General features: G+C 36.5%; 1 protein-coding gene across 9 annotated transcripts in view; it reads left to right on the top strand.

Annotated features, from left to right (window-relative positions):
* The window catches only part of dlgap2a (discs, large (Drosophila) homolog-associated protein 2a), an 894,975-nt gene that overhangs the window by 218,399 nt on the left and 664,571 nt on the right, over positions 1–12,005 (top strand). For 7 of the 9 annotated variants that reach the window (XM_059645590.1, XM_059645588.1, XM_059645589.1 and 4 more), the window contains exon 1: positions 9,218–9,495. The exons of the other annotated variants lie outside the window; for them this stretch is intronic. The gene's annotated coding sequence lies outside the window, so the exon portion shown is untranslated. Of the gene's footprint in view, positions 1–9,217; positions 9,496–12,005 lie in introns of those variants that run through there. 9 annotated transcript variants of the gene reach the window in all.

Genomic DNA, 12,005 nt, shown 5'->3' with positions numbered 1-12,005 from the left:
TTTGGCACTGATTTCTTGACCAGGGCATGCAATCAATTGATTCTTAAATACTGTGCCCTCATGATGCCATCCTGGATTCAACTTTATTTTTATTAAACACTACTTTTAATGTTCATTAAGAAAGAAATATTTGCAATGTTGTTGGGAAAGGGAAGGTGAGTGGAATTCGTATCTCTTCCACAGAATCAGAAAAGTCACGAACAATTAGTCTATGATATGTCTCCAGCTTTTTAGCCTTTGTATTGCCAATTAAACTGAATTCACATTGAAAATCACAAACATTGAGTAATTATATGCACTCATTATTTATCATATAATTATATACAGATGGAATTTGCACAGTGAAAATGAAATTTACTGGTCATTTGGTTTCAGAATTTGTTATAGTAGCAAGTGTCATTTAGAGGCAATATATACTGACATCTTCTTTGCCTGGATATTGGTCTAAATACAGCCATATATGATTAGAATACTGTTTCTGACTAATTATTAAGTTTGATTGGCAAAACTGGCAGAAATATCATTTAAACAATTCATTGTCACCAATTTCTTCACCAGGTGGATATTTCCTAGAACTGCTGAACCAGCTACTTCAAAAATTTAAACATTTGGGAGGTAAAACAAGGACACTAGAAGTTTCACAGTGAAACGAGTATAGTAAATGCTGTGTCGCATCCAATTTTTGATTTGTATTCTAACGTGTATGATGCTACCTAACAGGATTTGGCAGATGTTATTTATACATAAATTGTAAATTGACACCTTATTGTCACCATGCAAGTTGTGCATTAATGTCAAGTTGTAGGTTCTTAGTATTAATACCTCTCATTGCCTTGACATCTAAAACAAAAAAAACATGGTTGGCTGATTTGATGTCCAAGCAATACCTACATTGATCTTGCATTGGCTGACTCCCGAAATGATGGGAGAGTGTTTAATAGAGTATCATTTGGCATATCCAATTACCACTTGTTCCACTCATGTTCTGGCAGAAATACCAAGCACATTGTTGCATAACATGGCAAATTGAAAGCTTGAAATATTGACTCTACATATTATGTCATTTCATTCAACAACCGAACAGCTAAGTGGAACAGATTTTAAATATGTTTGTTCATTCTTTCTGGTTGCTGTGTGTCAGAGGAGGGGTTAGATGCTAACATTCCAATGCAAATTTGCATGATTCTAATGAACACTTTGTCATGTTTCTGCATTTGTTTATGCATGTGTTCTGCATTTCTTGCTATCTCTCTTATTCACGATTTCTATCATTTTGTCAGACATGGATGTCAGCTGAAATGGCGAAAATGACTTATTCACCCAAAGAATTTTCCCTGAATTTTCCCACAATTATTGAATAAATGCATTGTTTCAGAAGGTTTCATGATAAGTACTTATCGGACCGAAACTCAGAATGTGAGAAAATATTTTGAAAACTGTTGTTAGCTGGTGAATTCAGGGACAACATTCTTGTCCTTGAGTCAGGGTGGGCATAGATTGAAGTCCCAATCCAAAGAACAGAGCACACAATCTAGACTGATACTTTGTTGCAGTTCTGAGGTGGCGTTGCAGTGACCGGGTAGATGGAATAGTTCCTTTTGTGTCATCTGAAGCAGAATAGGGCAATTCACCCCTCAGTCACAGCCAATAATTATCTCTAATATACCTAATATAGGTTATCTGATCATTACCTCATTGCTCCTTATGGACGTTTGTGCAAAAATTGACTGCTACATTCCTATGTTACAACAGCAAGTACTTGAAAACCAGTACTGGTTGTCTGTAAAATATTTTTTTTTTGTTTGGGCATCGTGATGCCATGATTGTTGCTACACAAATGCAAGATCCTTCTCTACTTATTTATAATGTTCCCTTCTTCAGTAAACAGTACTGCAGAAATAGTTACTATGGCTGACAATCACTTGTCGCAACAGAGGGGGTGAAAAATACATTTGGAATGGTGTAACATGGGAGGAAGTGGATCAATTGCCATTTCAGTGATAACAAAAATCAAGCGTTCACCACCCATTAAATGTCCTTTTCCAAAGTTGATTGTACCTTGCACCATGCTATGCAAATTAAGTACATTTTTTTCAACATTGAGAACTTAGTTTCTTACTTGAATAATGATACAACCATTGTAGAATTTTCTCTTTGAAGTGAACCATTTTAGTTTTTATATCTTCTAATTTGGATACAGGTTAATAAAAGAAATGTAAATGCACTTGTGCAAAATATATATAGAAAATGACTTAAAATTTTAAATTGAAAGTTTATTATCTCATACAGGCAGTGTCAAGAGTCCATTAGGTGGTGTACAAGGCCTAAACTTCTAATCCAGATCTGATCTGAATTAACTGCCCTCTCCAGTGACATGTTTAGAGATAGAGAGAGCATCTAGTCAGGTGGGAGGATGGGCAGCCATTCCATGGGCTTCCTCACCTGGCTGCCAATTGAGGGCATTAATTGGACAATTAATGGCCGCTGAAGAGCCTCAATCTGCCATCGCTGGAATTAATCCCGCTCTGGACAATCTTGTTGGAATGTGGGGACCATGAAAAGTAAATCTGTGTGGGCTGTAAGGGAGCTACTGTGAGGGGTTTGGTGAGATCAGGGAGGTTGAGTTTAGCTTTGGGGAATTGGGAATGCTCACTGATAAGAGCAACGGTGTTGCCACTGCCAAACATTCCCTATTGTCACACTCCCCACCTCATTCCCCTCTTCCCCAATGCTAGTAACATCACCCTTACCCCACCTTTCTCATGCCAGTTCCTTCAATGAGACATTGTGCAAAACACATTTGAAGAAGAACAGGAACTTGAGGTGTCCTGGCCAATATTTATCCTAAATCAACATCACAAAACACAGATCCACTCAACATTACTACAAAACTTGGAGCAAAATTGGCTGCTGTGTTTCCTATATTACCCTTTGACATCAATTCAAAAGTGCCTAATGGGCTTTACATCTATTTGAGATATGCTGGATGTGAAAAGTGCTATGCAAAAGCAAGTCTTTTTCTATTTGAGTAAAGTTCCGTTATCTTTCTGATCATCACTGTTAAGCTAATAGATCCATTATTCTCTGGAGTTGTTCAATTTGCTTTCCTCATAATTTGTTGCATCTGTGTACTAAAAATTTGTGGTTCATGTACCAGGATACACGGATCTCTCAGCACCTCCAAGTTCTGTTATTTGCCTCTATTTAGATAATATTCTGTTTTTTCTATTCTTCCTGCCAAGGTGGATAACTTCACATTTGCAAAAGTTGGCAGTACACATCAATCACCAAATTTCATGCATTCACTCAATCTATCCACTTTTTTTTCAGTTTTATTATGTTCTCAAATTAACCACATGCCTACATTTGTGTGCCACCACCAAATTTAGTAACCGCGCATTCAATCCCTTCCTCCAAATATTTTAAGTAGATTTTATTTATTATATTTCTCCTTTCTGAATCAAATGTCTTTAGGTCAATCTAAAATACTCTCACTGAGAATGAGAGATAGCAAAAATTGCAGATGCTGGAGTCAGAGACAACACAGTGTGGAGCTGGAGGAATCCAGCAGGCCAGGCAGCATCAGAGGAGCAGGAAAATTGACCTCAGAGGAGATTACCAGAGGGTGGCAGTGGGAGAGAGATCCACTGAAGTCTTTCCTGCCTGCTGTGTTCCTTCAGCTCCATACTGTGTTTTCACCAAAAATAAATTTGCAATTAAGTGCAGCTTGCAAGTTTTTTTTGTCCATGTAGGATCGGAGCATGCAATGTGTTCTGATCATCCGTCTGCTTTGGAACAGAGAGTCCCTAATTTTTTTTTTAATCTTCCACATTACAGTTTATATTAAATACCTTTTTTAAAGGCCTTTTAATTCCTCGTGTTTTTAATTCTTCCTTCTACTGATATGCATTGTCTCTGAGGGACATGAAATCGTAAACTGATCTGCTAACTTACCATAAACCCCAATGGTAATTGAAGCAATTACAAGATTTCTGCAAAACAGGAAGATTTGGAAAATAAGGGACATTTAAAAAGACCTGTGTTTGCAGTGCACCTTTTCATGATAATTCAAGTAGCAACGAGTTTTTAAATAAAGCCTTCTGATGGTCAATGAATCAAATTGAAATTGATAACAGGTTGGTTTTGAAATGCTCCAATTATAGTACTTTCTGGTTGAAATGATGTGAAATGAAAAAGGGATGCCAAAGGGAGCAGCTGGCACCTGAGTTAATCTCCCTATATGTTCCATTATGTGAAAAGCTGCAGTCTCTGGCACACCTACCTGGCAGGAGGTAACAGTCTGTGTTTAAGCATTGGGCAGAACTTACACTGGCTCTATCGCCCGTAAACCCATTAGCAGTCAAATAGCTTTAGTGATAGCAATGGCCATCTCATCCCAAAAAAAGTTTTGCTTCCACTTCTTTCCAGGCTATTATAGGTATAAAGTGCAATATCATCCAACATGCTGACAACAAATGCGTCAAATGAGTATTTCAGACATGCATCAGCCCAAAATCAAATCACTGCTGCTGTTTGGTTTACATAGCATCATCGAGTCATAGAGGCGTACAGCACGGAAACAGACCCTTCGGTTCAACTTGTCCATGCCGACCATATATCCTAAATTAATCTAGTTCCATTACATGAAGCCGCATTGATTAGGTATGTCTCCATACTATCTGATGTATTATGTGGTTGTGTTGTTAGAAGTTATTTTATGTTTCAAGCAATCTAAAACTGAGTATGCAACAGGATGGGTTGATTTCTGACTTGAGCTCCCTCCTGGAGTCTTTATATAGGTAATGTGTAAACAAAAGATGTGCAAGTGTGATGGAGTGTTTCTGTGTGTCAGTAAAGTAAACCTAGAATAGGCAATATCTTAAGAACATATAGCTGGGAAATTTACATCATAAAAAGTGCTGCAAAATAATACTGCATTTTAAGCAAGCTGCTAATGTATTCATTTGTTCCAGGTTGTGCCAATACTCTGTGTAACCTTGACACTGTCTGTTGCAATCCCAGGTTAGCTGCATTACAGTTTTCTGAGATTAGTGTTATAGAATGCCAAACTGGACATGCTTTGTTGCATCAGCCTCATGTAGTAGCCCATTCATTTTTGCTTGTAAGCAGGTCTTTTGATACAAGCCATGTTATCTGTTAGTTGTGGATCTGTTTCTAGCCTCCATAACTATTTTGCTTTGCCTTAGGTTTCCTGAAGTGATTATTTTATCTCGTTCTACCACCACCCTCACTCATTTACCTTTTAAGTGGTCACATTCATTTAAATTTTGTCACTGCATGCAGTTTTCTTAGAACTTTCCATGAATGAATAATTAGGGCTGGACCTGAGAAATTTGGCAGCTTGTATCCAGGGAGATATCTGTGAGTTTCGAACTCTCTGCTGTATATAGTTGTGGTTGTAGCATACATGTGGAAATTCACCATCATGATTCACTCATGTATTGATATAGCTTCACACCTCTATATAATAAAGGATGTTTGAAGCTAATCATTGATAGTCATCATCTTATGATAAATGCAGAGGAATTGACAACCAGCCTACATATTGTCTGATACAAAGTTGAACAATCATAGTTGTAACAAATGATATACTATTGAATATCCTTATTCACTGCATCAATTCAACTAATCATTTGCATTCCACTATACAGTTGAAATGATGAACAAGGGAAAAACATAATGTTTCAGTAGGATAAGAAAAATCAAGATGCAAAATGAACAAGGAAGCTTATTTTAGTAACATTCAGATACAAAAATTTTTGAATCAACTATAAACTGTATAAGCTAATTTGCAGGGACCCCTCTGACTGTGATTGCAGAACAGGCAGTGAGGCCGTTCCCAACATTGCACTTTGGGGAGATGGTGGGTTTGGTTTAATGCTAGGGTTCCACAAGATGGATAGGCATTTAGGCTTATTAAGAGGATGCCACAAGCTGTGTTAGGAAGTGATTTTCAAGTTTTCCAATGTGACAGATGGGGGTAAATTAACTGCTTGGAAACCAACAAGCAGCCACAATCAACTGGTGTCCTGGCTGTCTTTTCTGTTCTTTCATTAAAGTTTGGAAAAAAAAACTGAGCTTTTGAAGCATTAGAAGGCTTCTGAGACCTTCTTGTCGAGACGATGTCACAAGTATTTACCTTGTGGCCCAGCAAGGAACTGCCTTAAAACTGAAGCTCTCTGATTAACCGTTCATCCTATGTGGATATTCCCCATGCCAATCAAGAGCTTGCCCACTGGGACATCATAACTTTAATCAGTTTCCCACTGCTAGATGATGGATGTTTTTGGTGAAGGCAGTATAATGTGTTCCTTATTTGTTAGCCCTTGTAACATATACGACAAAGATCGTGCTCTTGCTGAAGAATTGATGTTTATTAGCAATACATACTATTTACATTACTGTAAGGCAGTATACAAATACACTTAGTTTTGCCTTTACCCACTTCCTAAAACAATTATACCGTAACTGCAAGCAGGCCGTTATAATTATTGCTGCTGAAGGTTAGGTGGGTACCTGTTTATACCCGAACATCACACGTTGTGATACGATCTAACTGCATTAAAATACTCTATCTGGTGGGTCCAGAATCAATACAACAATAGAATACGTGAATTTTTAGCCCCAAAACAAACTTAGATCCTGCTTCACATTTCCATATGAAACAATTCAACCCCACGTTTCTAAAACAGGATCTAAGGGGACCAAGAGATAACAAGGTGTAGAGCTGGATGAACACAGCAGGCCAAGCAGCATCAGAGGAGCAGGAAGGCTGACGGGACCAATATCAGTTTTGGCTTGTCATATACTTTCTGTAATAAACTCTAGTACATGACTTTACTCAGTAAAAGCAGATATATTCTGGGCTCTGAGAATGCCGTCTGATACAATTGCTCAGATTTTGCGATCCTTTCTTGGATGTCAAGGGTCAGCAGCAGTCTTGACAAATACTGAACTGCAGTTTTTTTCAGCTGAATCTTGCTTCTTGTCCGACAATATGAAAATGTAAGAATGTATTGCAGTGTTATCTTTGAAATAACACATCAATTATTTATGTAGGCCTCAATTCCAACTAGAAAACCCAAAAATAAATTGTAGTCGCTTTGTATTTTGCAACTTGAAGTCCTTGAGCAATGAATGACCTTTGTCCTGAAGGATGGAAGTAAGGGCTCAATAAAAGGTTACCAAACACTGAACTCTTGCCTTGTAATAACAGATATAATACAGGAGGATTTTAGAGGTGATTCAAGATTGATGTTGAACATGTAATAATCGTCTGTTTACATGCCTGAGAAAGTGCATTTCTAAAGGACGTAAGGCAACAAGTTAAAGAAATTCTTTGTTTTAGACAGATGGGGTTTTTGAATGAACTGTGTAAGCCTATCTGAAGGAAAACTCTATCATAAAGGTGTGAAAATGAGCGTGTGTAAGGCTACAATCCAGTTGACACGTTTTTTTTAATATCACAGTGAGAACTGAACTCTTGATAAAGAAGGGTTCAACTTTATTTATGTTTCACAAATTCAGGATATCCACTTAAGTACTTCTGAAGTGTAGTGAAACACCACAGCTACTTTCCTTGCAGAAAGAGCCCACAACGACCAGTGAGACAAATTATTTTGTTTTAATGACATTGGTGAGAAATTAGTAGTTTTCTGAATGCAGAAAACACCTTCATAGTCTTATTGGAAGGGCACTTTGGAGATTGTTTTTGGTTATTTCAGAGTACAGACCCAGCCTCAGAATAACATTTAAAAACAAATACACCAAACATGTTGGATAGGTTTGGAATGTTTTATAGAAGGAGGTTGTTACGTATCACCTGGGAGGAATGGTTAAATGAAATAGAGAATAGAATAGTCTCTGCCTTTTCACAGTGCTTAGGGTATGCATGGTGAACATGGGTTCCCATTAGAAGAAGTACTGAGTGTTAGCTGAGAGAAAAAAAAGAGGTGGTAGAACTATTTATGACATAACCCAAATGAGGAAGTGATTACAAATATCAGCAGGAACTAGCAAAGAACAAAGCAGGCTTCCAATTAACAGGTAATTTTAAAGCGTAAATTAATACACTGGTCAAATCCATAACTTTCTGTGATTTCTCGTATCTTTAAAAGAAAGCATTAATTGCTCTTGATGTATCAGATTTTCAATTTTAGGGACCTCTTTCATAGTGAACTAATTGCATTTGGAGGTATTCTGAAGCATGAGGGAATCATGTTGTATTTGGTGCCTTCCACATTTTCCGTTACTTATAATCTCTGGCCATTCGTTCGGTTGAACTAAAACCATTCATGAGCGCATGAAAGAACGCATTGGATCAAAGTGGCTTCCATGTTGGTAACAGAGCAGCTTGTGAGTAATTAGTTCATATAATTATAATGCCCAAAAGTATTCTAAGGGGTTAAGTAGCATTTTAGAAATATATGAAACAAGAACTGGAATTCAGGATTATGTCTTCCAAAAGGTGTAATTTTAAAGGGTTATTTTCAGAAATACTTTACAATGATCCATCAATTTTATTTTAAAAACATATATATAAAAAACTTAATTTTGCTTTTGACATCTAGCAGAACAATAACTTATATTTAACTGTATGTTTCCATGGCGAATATTTTGTCTAAATTCAAATAATTCACATGGTACTCTTTGTACCTACTATTCTCATGTTGCATGACTATTGTCAATATTTTAACCTTTGCACAGGATTCCAGTAATTACTTATTGGGTTTGTTTACCCTTTGAATAGCTGTTCGATTTGAACCCATTCACTCCTCAGCACCAGCTTGTGTGAGTCGTTTTGATTTGAAGACACTTAGATGATTATGCAGGATTTATGATTTTACTTCAGTAGCTACTGCTGATTGATGAGACCTCATCAACCAACCTGCCCACTGAATACATTCAGTGTGATAAAGCTGTTTGTCGTCAATGGTGATGGTTCTGAGGAGGAAGTCCTCTATATATGGCAAGTAGAATGAATGATGTCACCACAATAAATGGTCGAAATCTTCATAAGGATTATCTACAAATTGATATTTACCATAATCATACCATAGAATGTGAAATATTTTCAAATAACATGCCAAATTAATATTTTGGGTTTAATAATCACATCTTGAGTGTCAGTTATTACTGCTATGGTAAGAGACCTGTTTCAACAACATTGAACAGCAGAGAATCCATAACAGAAGGAATCCAGATCCAGGTTTTCCTTTGTACCTTGCATGTAGAACATGCATTGCCATCCTCTGCTAACCACACTGCTGCAGTACAGTGGGTTTTTTTGCAGCCCAAATAGCAATCTGGCCAAAGAACAGTGCACAAGAGGATGGAATAAATATGCTATTTGATCACTGGCCTGATCCTTAAAAAAAACATCCTTTTCTGCTGAATATGCTTTACGTTACTGTGTGTCAGCAAGAATAGCCTAAATATTAGGACTTACTGGAGTACATTAAATAGGCTTGGAAGGTAAGTCTGAGGCAACTGTTTCATTTCCTACTTTGCTTACAGTAGATTTATTTTGCAATCAGGTTCCTTTGCAAAGAATTGTGGCAGGATTGTATTTGTGAACTGAAATTCTCATATTACAAGCATGTCGAGGGAGGATGTCATACCACTGATAGAAATCATTCTTCAGAATTGTACTTATTCATCATTCCGATATGTTACAAGACAATGTGGTCCATGGTTGCTATTAGCAGCTGTGGTTCAGTATCTAAGCACGGGGTAATGGCAGAAATGGCTGAATCTCTGGCAGAAATAGTCCTTTATCTAGTGGGTTTATTAACTACATGATCACTATTAAATGTTTGATTTTTTATTTGACAACAATTCTAATGAAAAATTTCCTTGTTATTTTTGCTGCTTATTTTGTTATTGAGCCAAATATGACACTACTGTTACACTCGAGCAATTGCTATTTCCCAGAGACAGAAACAATATTCTGCATATTCACTGTGGAGTTGTCATTACAAAAGAATACTACAAGGATATTCAAAATAAGGCATGAATTAAACTTAGACCTCGGCACCCAAAAAGAGGAGTTAGCTGTATCAAGAATACAAACGATTACAGTGTTTAAGATTTGAACTTGAAATGAAGCAGACAATCATGTTAACGAGATTGGGGCAATCTTTTCATTAACATATGTCCATTCTTGCTTTCTAAAGTGGCTCAGGAGTGGTTGCCTATTCATTTTGTTTTCAATATTAATAATAGATGATAATAGCTGTTTAATTGTCAAATCTATGATATCTACTCACCTGTGTATCAAAAAAAACCTGTGGTGCTTTTGTGAACTATTCATTCTTGTTGAAATTCCAATAAAACTTATTGAGATCATTTGACTGATGACCCAAGATATTTACATCTCAATTTTTGTCCACTGTGTTAGTTCTATGGATAGAACAGGGTTGAAACAATAGTTTGAAAGTTAACTATACTGATGTAGGGGTGGAGGAGTAAGTGTAGATCTTACTGGGTGAAGTGGGGAGAGAAAAATAATTACAATCCTTAGCACGTTGGACAGCTGCTTTGGTTGATCTTAAATCCATTATTGAGAGAGAGAAAAAAAAACAAACAACAATTGAGAGCTTGATTGTGGAAAGATGGTACATTTTCTTCAGTTTTTCAAAATTTCTGCAATACATTTTAGAATGTTTGTTTCCCCACTAACTGGTCATATAGTTACATGTATTTATTTTAAAATGAAGAAAGAATGTAAGAATCCAAAAACTATCGTTATATTTTGCCTAACCCAGGTACTTGGCCTTCCAGCTTCTGTATGTAGCAACACATTTACCAAATAGTCAATGGTAAGAATAAATTTTGTGTATTTTAACCTGTATTTGTAAGAATAATTGTTCATGAATCCTTGTTTTAAAAATTATCACAAAAACATAGTCTGCATGGTGAAAAGACTGATATCATTTTGACTACAGATGCATTCTGCGGGCTGTCTCTTTGCTTTCATGCCTGCAGCATTTCAAGCCCGTTTCAATTTGAAGCTAAAATTATTCCCCTAAAGTGGAACTTTAAATCTTGTTAATGCTGTATTTTTACTTAGTGACCTTTATGACATTTCAGAATAATAAATGCTACAGAAATAGTGAATACGATGCAGGTAATGAAGATAGGTTTCATCAAATATAACCACTACAGCTATAAATGCTCTTTCAAACTAATAAATGGCAAATGGATTTCAAAACTAATAGGATCAAAAACGTGAGCTCTTGGAGTTTATTTTAGTCTTTTAGGCGTCTGCTTAACACATGCCTTTGTGAATCAAGATATGAAACAAAACTTTATTTTGAAAATTTAGAATTGTTCATATTACCAAATGCTTGAAAACAAATGATTACATTGCTGATTTTGTAAATGATCCAGCATCTCTCATATTGTTAGCGGATATTATTGATCTGTGGCAACATCTCCTAGTGACCATTGCTATTCCTGCTATTCTGCTAGAATTCCAGCCAAAACCTCCTGTCTATACCATTAATATTTTAAGCTTTTGTTTGTACTTCTAACAACACAGCAAAGCCCAGCAGGAAAGTAGCTGACTGGTTTGCTTAATACTTTCCTAGGCTTAAAAAGCCACTATTACATTCCAAAATACTGAGAGAGTGTTGATCTAGAAATTGATCCATGTAATGAAACTTAGTTACTGGGACTGGGTATGGCTATATTAATTTATATTAATTGTTAGTTTCCCCTCAAGGGTTGCCATGAGGTTTAGTCTCAGGTTCAACATGGTCAATCTACATTTTAGTTTGGTAACTGAGACTCTCATTTACGTAAGTAAGTATTGCTGGCAAAATAATGTTATAAATCCTGTTAGGCCTACAAGAATGTCTGTGAATACAACTGGCCAGGACTGAGTAGATGGATCAATATCCTCCAGCATTTAACCCAACCTCCTTTGTGGTTGAGGAGGAATCCTATTGATTCCTCTTCACAGAAGCATTACTTGTTGTTAA

The sequence above is a fragment of the Stegostoma tigrinum genome, chromosome 4, assembly GCF_030684315.1.
Source record: "Stegostoma tigrinum isolate sSteTig4 chromosome 4, sSteTig4.hap1, whole genome shotgun sequence".
Taxonomy (NCBI): Eukaryota; Metazoa; Chordata; class Chondrichthyes; order Orectolobiformes; family Stegostomatidae; genus Stegostoma; species Stegostoma tigrinum.
Note: the sequence above shows the minus strand (reverse complement) of the source record. Positions and strands in the feature narration are given on the sequence as shown.